At 38.6% G+C, this 14,882-nt stretch overlaps 1 long non-coding RNA gene across 1 annotated transcript; it reads left to right on the plus strand.

Moving 5' to 3' along the window:
• Positions 1 to 8,033: 8,033 nt before the first annotated feature.
• On the plus strand, positions 8,034 to 9,532 carry LOC125178889. Its single transcript, XR_007157059.1, has 3 exons — positions 8,034 to 8,095; positions 8,832 to 9,123; positions 9,336 to 9,532. It is a non-coding gene; the product is annotated as an uncharacterized LOC125178889 (long non-coding RNA).
• Positions 9,533 to 14,882: the final 5,350 nt, after the last annotated feature.

The following is a 14,882-nucleotide window of genomic DNA, read 5'->3' on the forward strand; positions in this document are numbered from 1 at the left end:
ACTATTTCGAGTGCATGTAATGTGTACATATGTAATTATGAATGTTGTGTGCTTGTTACATACATCATTTGTTGTTGTTAAGATGGCTTAGGATTGATTTTAGGAAACTTAATAAATAGTGAATTGGCGTGCTGTGTTTCACTATCCTGTCATAGGACACTATTTTGATAATGCTTACTTGATTATTAAATAATGTTTATTCTAAAGCGTTAATATCCTAGCTGTTAGGCACGCTATTTACATAATTTTTATTTAAGTTATAAGAATGTCAATTGAAAGGCGTCATCAAGGACAAATAACGGCTGTGCTGAACCAGCCTCTGACCACCGAGCGCCGGTATAACCTCACTTAACGGTTCGCATTGACCATTGTCTCACCTACCAATTACCGGAAGCTGAATAGGTAAATAGCTACCCAATTGGCCACGAAGCAATGCTCAAGGCGGGACGAAATTTATAACAAATACAAGTTCAAGGTTTATTAACTAAGAAGTTCAACAAGTAGCCTAATACGGAGCTAAGACGCGGAGGAGAGAGAGAGCGAGCTAACTGAGGGACAAAGCTCTTGATCCTAGAAGAGAAAATAAGCATAGTAAGTACACTGTTAATTAATACGCCTAATGACTATTCTACCAACGGCTTTTCATGACGCCAGATTAATTATTTACAATATAAGCCACCTATAAGTAAACACACACAAAGGCACAGTAACATCAACACGAAACACGGTAACGCATAACACAGTAACGGTATTCAACAGTAACGCAAAATAAAGCTCACCTAGGCGATGGTCAGGTAATCCCCCTGTAAGCGAGGCACCAACACGCATGCTGGAATTGACACAGCTACTATTACCAGCCTCGGCCTACATCAGCACCGGTATACTTAATCTTTATGGTCTGAATGCAAGTAGGGAATTTGCAGCCTACATACAACATTACACTAACTTTTCCGTTAGCCCTTAAATGATCCAATGATCTTTTTGGTCTTCAGTCAATCTGGAAAAGGAAAAGTACGTTCATATATTGGCAGTTATCAGATGTCAATTAAATGTATAAGAACATGACTTTATGTGAAAGCGATCCTGCAAGTCTGTGTTAAGTTGCGTTCAAGGTCGACAAACGGGATCCCGAGGCGATCAACTGGCATTCTGGTTAACGTTATTATAACTTGTTATTATAACATTTATATCAACATGTTATAAATCATGATGGAGACACAAAGTGAAGCCAGCTTTGATAAAGTAATTTTAGCCTATCACCGATTCTTGACCACCCGGCCAGCATGCTAATTTCAACCAGAATTTTGATACCTAGTATCAAAATTATGAAATTTATTATTATACGATTTTTCACGTATATTTTTATTATATACGATTAACGTATTAATGAAAATTAATTTCATTAATAAGTAATATTGCAATCAAAGATATAACGTCGAAACTCATGTGAGCTCTGAGTGGATCTGCAGACTCACGTGGAGCGAGTGCTCAAATGTTTCGACTTGTCCCTAGACGATACTCCAGAGTAATTGTTAGATCCATTCCGCTCCATATGCATTATGCAAAATTCTGGCTTGAACTGTTTTCAAGCCTGCACTTACATACTTGCAGACCTGGGTTTGCATAATATATGTATATATTTATACCTAGTAAAATAATCGCTGTAAAAATTCAAGGGCAAAATTGTGAAATAACATCTGTTGAGGGAGAGAGTCTCAACATATCATATTCATTTTAGGAGTGAATTTGGTAGTGTTTGCCCGAGCTCCATTATGGACAAATTCTATGCTACAAAAAGGATTTTATTTCATTGCTGTGGTTAGTTTTATTCTTTTTATGCACATTTTGTGAGGTATTTGTAGGAAATACCGAATTGAATGGGGAAATTGCTATCGTTTATCTTAATGTTTCAGTTTTAACAGAATTTGTTCAGCTAAAATTACGAGGATAAAAAGTACACTTTCTCCAGTTTCTGTTGAGCTGATAAATGAGCCTTGAAACCCTAAGATTCAAAATTATAACTCATAAGTACTTCAAGTATTTATTTAAAGCTAAAGATTCTCAGTCATGATAATTAAGTTTCTTGGTGGTGTCTATTTTAGCTAAAAATTGCTCAGTTTTGTCAAGGTTGTTCATTCGTGAGCAACAATCTAATTTTTTTTTTCAAGTAAAAGCCAAAATTGAATTACGTACATTTTTAACCAAAAGATCGGTCGAAAATTTCAATTGCTTGTACATATTTAGTAAAAATTAATATGTTACTAGTAAACAATCCGTTCAGTAGTAGTAAACAATCCAAACAGAAATAGTTTGAATGTTTAGAATTTAAACAATTCCTGCAAAGAATTGAGAGCAATACTGTGAAATATTTTTTTGAACTTCAGATTCAATCTATCGTTGAACCCGCGTAAGAGAAAGAAATCATTCTTTGTCTTGTGACTTATTTATGTGAAGCTGATACACTAATTGCTCGCCCATGCACGTTCATGATCCGAATAAATTAGTCATAAGTGTCTTCAATTTGCAATAATTGAAGAGTGACTGATCACTTGTAGAGGTTGAATAACATCTACAAGTAAATGCACTATTACATGATCGACGTGAAATGTTAAAATTTTATATCCTTCTACATATAAATTTACTGCACCATCGCTTTCCATGCAGAGGTACCTATGGCCAGAACATTGCCTTCACGAATAAAATCGTTCGCATCATGAATTCATTTAAATTCATTTGAGTTTCCTTAACGAGCATCTCTTCAGCATAATTAATTAATTATTAATTCAGCATAATACAGCGAATAATTCAAACGTATTTGTTGCTTTGATAAGGCGACATTTTAATTTATTTATCATAAGCTAAGCAAATCCTTTCAGGAAACTACAATTAGGTAATTTGCATAGCTCACAAAGAAAGAAGGATCCGAGTAATATGAAAGTGTATGGTATAGCGTAATACATTCAATGTTCATGGGGGAAATCTATTGTTTCTTTAAAATTGCCAAGGAATTGGATTACCTGATAATTATCTCCAAAGAACTGAATACTTTGATTATTATGAAACTAAATAATTAATTCACTGTTATTCTAGACGTTTAAGATCTTAGACCAGGTTCCACAGTGGCACTCAGGTGACCTGCCTGACGCCGGGAAGTGCGAGGAGACTTTCTGCACAGCACCACACCCGACGCCGGTCGCTGTGCAACTGATCGCTGCAGAGCGTTAACGGCCAGCAACAGTGACCTGCAATCTCATCTTAAAAGAATTCCAATCATTGTTAGATTCACTGAATTGCTGCACAGTCTATTGTGAGTTCTGGTTACTGACTGAATTACGATTGCGGAATACTTGTCCTGAATTGAGGGCGTAAACCTTCCGTACAAGTGAGCATCTTTCATAATAATGGATCACTTTTTTGCTCACTTTTTCCAGTGTTTTTAGGTTCAAATTTCATCAAACCGTTTCATTAACATTAAAATATTACTATGGAATTTGGTCAAGAAGCAACACAATAATTCTAATTGAAAATAAAAATCGGATAATAATATATCAGTTAGGTTTTACGAGAGAGACCGGTTAAGCGTACATCTTAAGTGCTTAAGAAACTTAATATGAAAAAGGGCCCTCACTTACCTCCCTCAAAAATTCACTTACGAACTTGAAAGGACTTGGCAGTGGCAGGTCGCTGGACGCGCAAGCAGAGCGCGAAGTAGGGACCACATGCAGCAAAGAAAAAAAGAGAAAGAAATGTTTAAGTAATGCGCCAAAATGAAGATATAAAACGGTGCTTATCGAAACAACACGCCTCGTAGAACAAGCACCGACGCCATGCGTACGAGCAACGACTGGGCACGCTCGTGATTGAACATCCCAGGGCCTTATAGGATATATTCAGGCATACACCCCGTAAATTTTTATTTTTGTGGCAGAGCTTAGGTTGATAAGAACGATATGCTACTTCGTGTATTTAATGCTTATTCCAGGTGGACGTGGGCACCAGACTTACCTTCTCCCTTATGGTTAGGAGAACTTCGAATGAGCCACTTCCCGGTGGACTGGAAGAATTGAAGAGCACGAACCTTATAGGGCAACATGGGGCAGCGCCCCCTCCCTTTATTTAAACTAAATTTTTTATGAAGTTTTAATTGATACGAGGTGGTTCTTTGATAAATGAATAAACCTTCAGATATTCACTGTCATCAGGTTTTGAGAAGTGCGTACACAGTAATTGAACACTGTAATTGATCTGATCACTTTCCTTAGCCTTAGCACAAACCTAACCATACTATATACCTGATCAAAATAAAAATTTTGCTCAGGTATATAGTATGGTTAGGCACCATGCGGTGTCCCAATACTACAAGACTAACGATAGCAGAGGTTCTCATCATCAAGGATGAGTCTCCAGCTATCAATTTGTAGGCCACTTGATTTATCAGGATGTTGAAGTTGTTTTCAGAATGATTTTAAATTTTGATTGATAACCATATCTATGATAACTTTGGTATGTAGTTATGGTGTTTTAAAACTCTTCACGTACTTCAGAATGAACATTGGATACGAACTTGAAACGAACTTGAAAGTACTTGGCAGTGGCAGGTCGCTTGAAAGGACTTGTCGACAGCGTTAAATACTTCAGACACGCTATGTATCGTTCTTTGGTTCGATATGATCGAACCAAAGAACGGAAAAAAATATATTTTTAAATTCCATTTTAGGCATCAGGACACAAAATATCTTTTATACGTAGTTACTTTTATTTATATTTAAAATTTATATTTTTGTTTTAGCTTTAAAATGTTGGTGTTGGAACAATATTATTTTAGCTATTTTTATCTATAATGATAAGGTAGATCATTTAGCAAACCACGTATAAACATTTGCTACCAAGTAAGCGGACTCTCGTGCCGGCTGCACATGCACCAGCAATAAATAGGTAATATTTTCATTGATATCATGCTTTCCCCTGCCATATTTTCTCATATGTATTTGAACAATCTCTTTTGCAGGGCCATTTGGCTGGAATAATCCCGCGGTGTGTGAACCACCTGTTTGACAAGATAGCAAGGCTGAAGCTCGAGTTCACTATGCACGTGAGCTTCATTGAACTATACACTGATGAGCCATACGACTTGCTATCTGCTCAAAATGACCCCCCTAAATTGAGGTTCGTTTCTATGCTGTATATACTTCTTTGAATCTAATGTCGAGATAGTGAGGTACAGTGGAAGATATAAATTATTGATTTGAAATTATAAAATATTTAACACTCTGAAGCGTAATATTGAACAGCTGTTCCGGGTAGTAGTGGCACGTCAACCGGTGCATGTGCATATAAATTAAAATTATATATCCAAGTTGAATTTGTATTCCTCTCATTGGCATTGTACTTCTGGTACATCCCTCATACAGACCCTCATTTTGAAAATTTTGTATTGTATGATAATTACTTGTAATATGCCTTATACATTTAATTGACATCTGATGACTGCCAATATATGAACGTACTTTTCCTTTTCCAGATTATATAAAGACTCATCTCAAAAAGGAGCGTGCATCCTTCATGACATGAAAAACGTGCTGGTAAGATCCATGAATGAAGTGCTCAGGTTGATTGAGCGAGGCAGCGCAAAGAGAAGAAGGGCAACTACTCTCCTCAATGTCAATTCAACCCGTTCACACACCGTCTTCACAATCATCAAAATCAAGGAGAATACACTAGAAAAGGTAAAAAAGGTTATTAGGAAAAGGTAAAAAAGGTAAAGGTAAAAATAAAGTTATTAGATTTATATGTTTCGGGTGTTTTCATAGATTGAAAGTTGTATATTTAAGGTAGAGCCCTTCATTTAAACAAGTTTGGTTAAAAATAACCGCGGGGAGTGCGAGCCCCGCAACAATTCGTATATCGGCATGACTACTACAACCCTATCAAGACGGCTCACAATGCATTTAGTTTCTGGAGGACCCAAAACGCACGCTACGGACAACCACAACACCAAATTAACCCGGGAAGAACTGGTACAAAACACAAAAATCCTTCGCCACGAACCAGACTTCAACAGACTACAAATAATGGAAGCAATTCTAATTCAACGGAAAAAGCCATACCTCAACAATCAAACGACTGGATCCGAACGCACTCTGAAACTTCATAACTAGAACAAGTGTACAACGGACTGTATAAGAACCTTACTCGTAGCTTCGTTCACTACCTCAATTAGTCTCCTCTCTGCAGCTAACCCACAAGCAACTCGTGACCTCGTTGCCTGAAGATGCTCAGTGATGAGCGAAACGCGTCGCAGGATTATCGAACCTTTCATTTGGACAAATTTTAAGACACATTGAACCCNGTTATGTGCTGTGGACCAACGCCCAGGCTATGGGCAACTGCTCTCCAGGCTGCAGTTGGCAATTCATATTGAATTTCATTGGTGTTCGTGATCATTTATACTCAATAGTTCATGTATTAAAATGTTTCCATAATAACGCACAATCATGTCTCTTGCATCACAGTACATTCACGAAGATGTGTATAAGAGACAGGGGTTACTGAGCTTGAACGGCAGCTGGACGCCGCCGCTCGGCACCAGGTAACTGCCTTGGTCCTGGCACCATCTGACTCAGGATTGTCAAGCTCTTCTTGTCACTTCATTCAGGATCCATGAATGAAGTGCTCAGGTTGATTGAGCGAGGCAGCGAAAAGAGAAGAAGGGCAACTACTCTCCTCAATGTCAATTCAACCCGTTCACACACCGTCTTCACAATCATGATCAAAATCAAGGAGAATACACTAGAAAAGGTAAAAAAGGTTATTGGGTAAAGGTAAAAAAGGTAAAGGTAAAAATAAAGTTATTAGATTTATATGTTTCGGGCGTTTTCATATATTGAAAGGTATACAAAAGACTTAATTAATTTTAAATTATGCAATTGTTTTGTAGCAACGGAGTGACTAAACCCTACGTTTTGTTTTCTCACCATAGTTACTTATTGTCATTAATTTTTGGCCATCAGACTGGCCTACTTCGTTTGGTGGACCTAGCTGGGTCAGAAAAAATTGACCGGCATGCATCCAGGGAGGCCATTTGCATTAATGGGACTCTCTCCAAACTAGGACGCGTCATCCTGTCGCTAGCTGCAGGGGCGTCACAAATTATGTTATTGCAGCTGACAAGCGGTGCCGAAGAGGAAGACAGCAGTTTACACTTCAAATAGAGGCAATAGCAATAAAGTTTTTAATTGTTCATAAAAATGTTCGTTCATACCTTCTGACTTGCGACAGTCCATTATCCGCTAGTTACAGTTCGAGATATGTTCAGGGTGCCAATTACGAAGAATAATCATTTACAAGGCCAGAGGTCTCCAAACTACGGCCCCTAGGATATCTCGTAGTTCAACAATAGAATGGTCAAAATATTATACGCCTGTGGAATGTTACATGCTGCGAGACAATACGGTAGACGTAACGCATCAGACGGAAAATTTCGCAGGGCAGGAAGACGGAGGGCAGCTTTCTACACAGAGACGGACTCTGTACTCTGAAGAATGGAAGTAGATTGACAAGATTAACGCCAAGTGAAACGGTGCATGGACGCTGCGCAGAGCTTCGATGGGAATGACGAGTCTCGCCTCGTTTGCTTCTTTTGAGCGTAGGATTCTTGCTGGTAATACGTGTGCACGTCAGAGTTCGAATTGGTTGCCTTGCCTGGGAAGTAACTCGTCAGAGGTAACAAGAATAAAATGCAACGGATGCTCATTGAAGACACCGCGGAGCACATCCATACATTAGCCATAGACCAGGTAATTTAAAAACATCATATTAGGTTACAACGAAGGATATTTGCAAGTTTGCCTAATCTGCCTGATTAGGCAAACTTGCCCCCTGATCCTGCCTTATCTGATTAATCCTCGTCTTAACGGGGAATTAGAAGTGGCAAGAAGATAATTCCACTGTGGGACGACACGAGTTGACGAAGCAGAGCGATCACAACAAAACTAAACGGAAAGGAATTGCGATCCCAAATATAGTCCACAGGAGTTGAGGAGGAGCTCCGAGGAGGAGGAGCAGTGCCAGGCCCAGCATAGCGCCACTCAACTGGGTTAGTATCTTTCTACTGACTTGGGCATATTATTAGTTGAGGTTGTAGTAACGGTTATCTTTTTTCGTGAATACCTCGATCTGAGCTGCCAGCGAAGGTTTTCAGCTTCCACAGTCAAGGAGGAGCCTGTTTTTCAGGACCAATCTTGTGTACATGAGAATTCAGTTCGCTCTAGGCACGGCTCACCACACACTCTGGTGTCATCTTCCTGCCGGTAGGTTAGCAATGACTTAAGAATCATGCAAACTCGGGTAGCATCCTCTCCTGCTCACCGCATACCTATTCCTTCAAGCTTAAATTACTGTATGTCATTGCTACAAGTGGCTTCGAAATGTTGGCTGCTAAGTTGTATGTCCAAAACCTTAACACATTTGCGAACATTGTTGATTTGATGCGTGAAAAGAGGTGGCGAAGGTGGTGAAAAGAGGTACTGCAGCAGCAGTGTTCTTAATAGTGATTTTAACTGTGCAGTTGCAGAGGTCTACGAGGCCGAAATTGTGCTGCTTCAACAAAAGGTTGCCGAGCTTGAACGGCAGCTGGGCGCTGCCGCTCGGCACCAGGTAACTGCCTTGGTCCTGGCACCATCTGACTCAGGATTGTCAAGCTCCTTATCTAAATACCTGGCCATGCTTAGGGTGGTTCACTAGGAGTAGTGATGGGTGATGTGGTGCTGGGGCACGGGTGATGTGGTGCTGGGGCACGGGTGATGTGGTGCTGGGGCACNGTGACGTTGCAGAGGTCTACAAGGCAGAAATGGTGCTGCTTCAGCAACGGGTTACTGAGCTTGAACGGCAGCTGGACGCCGCCGCTCGGCACCAGGTAACTGCCTTGGTCCTGGCACCATCTGACTCAGGATTGTCAAGCTCTTCTTGTCACTTCATTCAGGATCCATGAATGAAGTGCTCAGGTTGATTGAGCGAGGCAGCGAAAAGAGAAGGGCAACTACTACTCTCCTCAATGTCAATTCAACCCGTTCACACACCGTCTTCACAATCATGATCAAAATCAAGGAGAATACACTAGAAAAGGTAAAAAAGGTTATTGGGTAAAGGTAAAAAAGGTAAAGGTAAAAATAAAGTTATTAGATTTATATGTTTCGGGCGTTTTCATATATTGAAAGGTATACAAAAGACTTAATTAATTTTAAATTATGCAATTGTTTTGTAGCAACGGAGTGACTAAACCCTACGTTTTGTTTTCTCACCATAGTTACTTATTGTCATTAATTTTTGGCCATCAGACTGGCCTACTTCGTTTGGTGGACCTAGCTGGGTCAGAAAAAATTGACCGGCATGCATCCAGGGAGACCATTTGCATTAATGGGACCCTCTCCAAACTAGGACGCGTCATCCTGTCGCTAGCTGCAGGGGCGTCACAAATTATGTTATTGCAGCTGACAAGCGGTGCCGAAGAGGAAGACAGCAGTTTACACTTCAAATAGAGGCAATAAAGTGTTCATAAAAATGTTCATTCATACCTTCTGACTTGCGACAGTCCATTATTCGCTAGTTACAGTTCGAGATATGTTCAGGGTGCGAATTACGAAGAATAATCATTTACACTCTAGGCCAGAGGTCTCCAAACTACGGCCCCTAGGATATCTCGTAGTTCAACAATANACGGGATGAAGTAGATACGGGATGGCTGTTTTTTTACAGAGCAACATTGCCTGTAGTAGATACCGGATCAAAATGTTCCCGATGGCAACTCAATGGAAGAAATTCGCAACGGAACGATACAAGCAATAGTTCATTATATAGCTAAATATGCTTCATGATGCGAACTATTTTTCCTTAATAATTCTGAGATATTTTAGTGATAGCTACCATTGAAATACTCCTGATGAAACGGGTCTAATCGCCAGATAATATGATTAGAAGTTTCCGAATCTTCACTGTCTTAAAACCATTCGAATACAACGTAAGTTTTTGGAGACTATTGCTTACACCTAGGGCTAAGGTGCTTAATATTTGAAGGAGACGGGATCTATTATACACCGCCGGCTCCGTTACCTCGAAGTTCGCAACCGTAAATATGCTTGGTGGCTCGTAGCGTCGATAGCACTCGTAGATGATGACGATTTAAACTGGTTAGCTGTGCTGCCTGGAGGGTGCTAGAAAGATGAAGTTGGCCTTAAACTTTCAGTTCAGATTAGATGACATGTGGAACGTTGACCTCGTCGAAATAAAATTTAATATTTGCATACGAATTTACTATTTGATTTCGAATTTAATTTAAATAATTGCGGATTGTAACTGGTGACATTTTCAACCACGAATAAGGTAATTAAATCGTAATCGGTCGGGACCAAATTAAAAATGGATATATATGTTGAAATTAGGTTCTTGCCAGCATCGATACATTTTTTTGTCCACTTTGACTTTAATTGGTTCACTAAACGCTCAGCCTTAGCAGGTTTCCTCCACACATAAATTTTTCAAATTGCGACTGATCTAGAATTTATTGACAACGAAGCTATTTATTTACTGTACACTCCTGCTGTCATCAGAATTATTTTAGTTCGCTCCGTTAATGCATAGATACACGTGACGGTATAGATACACCGTTCTATTTCTACATCTGGGTCAATTGGGGAAACTACACCATATTGATATTTGCCTTGTGATGGTAGTGCATATGTCACATTCCAGGTTCCTATTTTTTCAAATTGAGGAAGAAATTTATATGATCTTTATCCATTGTTTCAAGTTCAATAGCAAGAAGTTGTCGTTCCATATTTACCCGAACATCGAATATGCCTGTCTTATTGTAGGGTGAACTTTGAAGTTTCAAGTACATATCTTACAGAGTTTGGCAGGAGATGTCAGGATCTTGCGGTCTTCTGCAGAAACTGGGCGGACCAATATCACACGGCTGTCAGGGTTATGATTTGTCACTACGAAGTTCAGAAACTGGAAGAGGATCAGGCATGACCAGAGATGAGAGAGGGGTTAACTGGTTTTCTTGTTCAGAGTGGCCTAAGTTCCGTTGCGGTGCGTTCTCCTTGCTTCTCACATGTTGTGGCTCCTCCAAAAAAAGACCCCCTCCTCTTGTGGCCTACCGGAACACTTGCATATACCATAGCTTCATGAGAGTTTCCTGGCACGTCATTTTCCATCGTAACACTAGTACGACTAGGTTCTGTTTCCAGGAAGTGCTCTAGCTGTGTTGTGGTGAGATTTTCTATATTTTCTATTGTTGAGTCAGCACCAGGATCAATCAAGTCCGCGGCACTCGCCTTACCTTCTTTCATGTTATTCACTTTCCAACCACACAAGGTTAGATAAACTAGGTTTTCAAGTGAGGTGATTTCACAATCTAATTTAAATGAAAATCTGGATTTTCGTAAACACCAGTTTCAAAGCAGGAGCTATGTTAACGAACAAACACTCACTATCACAGTTCAAACGAGACTCCTCATTTCGGTGTAATGTTGTCAACCTCAGCCTGTTACTAGTGTCAATATGTTAGTTGTTACTTGTTAAGTTGTTACCAGTTACCACTTACAGGTATTTTTTATTTTTCAGTTTTCTTAGTTTTTTTACACAGTTATTTTTATGTTTCATCTTCCCTACATGGATGTCTACTTTAATCTACCAATCTCAAAAATAATCCACATATATATACAAATAAAAGACTGATTTCTTATATGTATATGTGGATAATTTTTTAGATTGGTAGATTAAAGTAGACATCCAGGTAGGGAAGGTAAAACATAAAAATAATTGTAACTTTTATTTACCGTATCTAACCTGTACTAGTTCGGTTAGGTTAATTGCAATAAAGTTGCATTGATATGTTTTGAAAATGTTTTATTATCACAAAATGTTTATGAGTAAATCCCAATAGCAGAAGAATAAATATTTAGAGATTTCCAATAATTTTGGCCGTTTTAGCGCTAATGTAGCGGCGCTACATTTTACTGTAGCGGTAGCGGTAGCGCTCGCTACACTCTAGTGGGTGTAGCGGTAGCGGTAGCGCCCGCTACATTTAGAGCATGTAGCGGTAGCGGTGGCGGCCGCTACATTTCAAAGTAGCGCTGCCCAGCTCTGGAGGTGCTAAGAGATTGAAACGCAGGATCGCGCGCGTGAGGGCTGACATTAAAGACACAGTCAATCATCCGTTGAAAATATTTGATCAAAAGGCCAGTCAAGTCAAGAAAAGTATCAGAATCGGCGACAGGCCTATTCTACACATAATTGTGCCTACGAAGGCACATAACTTGGACGAAACACTCGTTGGTTTCTTTTATATAAAAATGTATGTCATTTTATTGAAGTATAACAGACATTTAGAAGCTAGAATGAGACATGCCGACTTGATAACAATATATTCACAAATGTAGTTATATATATATACAACGCGTGGCAGACGTTGAATGGTTGCGTGCTGGTCATGAGACTCCACGACCACCACCTTCACCTTCAACTTTCATTCATGCTACATAATTCATAAAATAAAAATTGATATATCATCTTTGGAGAGCACTAACAGAAAGACATGTACAAATGCAAGACAAAATGTATCCAGGTCAAAAGTCTACATAAAATATTGTTAAGATTAGCAGTACAGGCCTGACGGGACTCACGGCAACGTCACGACCGAGTCGCTCGATGAAGTTTTTTCATTTTTTATGATCTTTGGCAGTTGAAATTAGAAACCACCATATGATTCCTGTCAGAACATTTATTTAAATGTTAGGCGCCTACGAGGGAGATATGTCACTGAATATTAACCAGATATAACAAATTGTAGAAAATATAAGCACATCCACGCCGGACTAACAAACTAAAGAAATAGACGTCTGCATGGACATGCAAAATAAGCCACAGCAATACACAATGTAAAATGGTCCGTCTAAACTTTGCTATTCATTTCAAGTGAGAAGCTTCAAGCCTACGCGGTCTAAATGAAGTTAAACGAGTAAATGCATTTCACTCGAATTAGGAGCACTTGAATCTCAGGGGCAACTATACGATGAACTGACGGGCATCATAATCACTGGATTATTACACGTGTGGTGTCAAGGCTTTGAAAGCAAGTACAAATTGTTGCAGCTCTGTCTTCATTAAGAGAGAAATTTTGCCGCTTGAAAGCTCATCGAGTAACGCGTAATAGAAGATCTACCAAGAAAATAAAAGATGTTTTGGTTTTCTGACGAGATCTGATCGCGCCACCGAGATGCCGTGTGTGCTTCCTTGTATCGGCCGCGTGAGCGAGACTGCCGCCACGCATAGCACTGAATAATGCGTGCTAATTCATTAACTATGTTCAATTTATACATTAGCATACGGGCTGCCGGCACTCGTACACTTTGTATGACGCTCTTTTTAAACATAGCCAAGAGAAAACGTCCATCTTGTTGAGGTGCAACCAATTTTAGAAGCGTTTATACTCCACCTTTTTCAAGAATTATATCGAGATAAGATAAAAAATTGTAATAAGCTAAACAATTAGGAAAATATAAGAAAAATTCACAAATTCGACTTATTCTAAAATAAGGAGCTAGACAAGTTTAGATTAATCTTTCTAAAACACTTTAGTAATAGGCAATAAAAATAATTCAATAAATGCGAAGGAATATAAACGAAGTATAAGCTTCAAAGAGAAGCACACCACAACGCAAATATGTCCCAGTTTTTAACAATGTCTTTTCATATGTTGGACGATGGCTAAAATCTGATATTTAAATTTGGCTTATTCATTGACATACAAAATGGCAAAAATTTTCACAATAACTAATGGAAAGTGATTAGTGCAACGAAGTCTATCCTTTTATTTACGGCACTCGGCGGATAAGAATATTGTTATATACCCCTTTGTTTATTGGTATATCTGACAAATGCTAATACTTTTCATATCTAAAGTAGTGAAAGCTAAAGTTACTGTGAGTAACCGAACGGTACCGTAAGTTTTTTCTCTATGATAATAATTTATAATAGCCAACTTGGCTGGAGCGACAGGTGCCCTCCATGGCGTAGCAATATTTGTGGCATTCAAATATCCTAATGTAATTACCGAATAATATTTAAGGGAAATTCGATATACTAAGTCAAGTTTTCTCTCAGAAAGAAATTCTCTTAACAAGCAATGAACAGATAACTTTGAGTGACTGGATGAGCAAAATAAATAGCAAATATGCGAGCCCAATGCATAGATATCATTAGGAACATACGTAGAAACAACATAACATCACTCACAGAAACACAGAAACATAACATCACTCACACATCACAGACAGAAACACATCACTCACAGAAACACACTCACAGAAAAAATTTCAATATTAAGAAAATTTTTAAAATTATTTTGTCTTCTACAAATCTTATAATCTACAATATTTGTACAAACAAAATATTTGTATATACAATATTTGTATATACTCTACAATATTCGAATAATCTACAATATTTGTAGATTATACAATGTATAATCTACAATCTTTTATTTGTCTTCTACAAATAAAAGAAACAAGCTTCTGGAAATTGATCTTCAACTGACAGTCTACGCGGGTCGGCATTAAGATGTAGATAGGCCACATGTCGAAACTCAACACGAACAATTCTAAGAATCAAATGAGAGTTCAAAATTAAATAGTACATGTTAAGAATCATCAACATTGTTAGTACAAAATTTAAATAGTCATAATTGGCTACATGTTAAAAAGCTGTAAAAATAAAGAATAGGTCGGCATACAGAAATTTAAACAGTGCTTGACCTAGAAAAAATTCTGAAACTCAAGATAAGGAACAAGGCTCTAACTACTGCCAAAGAATCACACATGAAA

The sequence above is a fragment of the Hyalella azteca genome, unplaced genomic scaffold (assembly GCF_000764305.2).
Source record: "Hyalella azteca isolate HAZT.00-mixed unplaced genomic scaffold, Hazt_2.0.2 contig13461, whole genome shotgun sequence".
NCBI lineage: Eukaryota > Metazoa > Arthropoda > Malacostraca > Amphipoda > Hyalellidae > Hyalella > Hyalella azteca.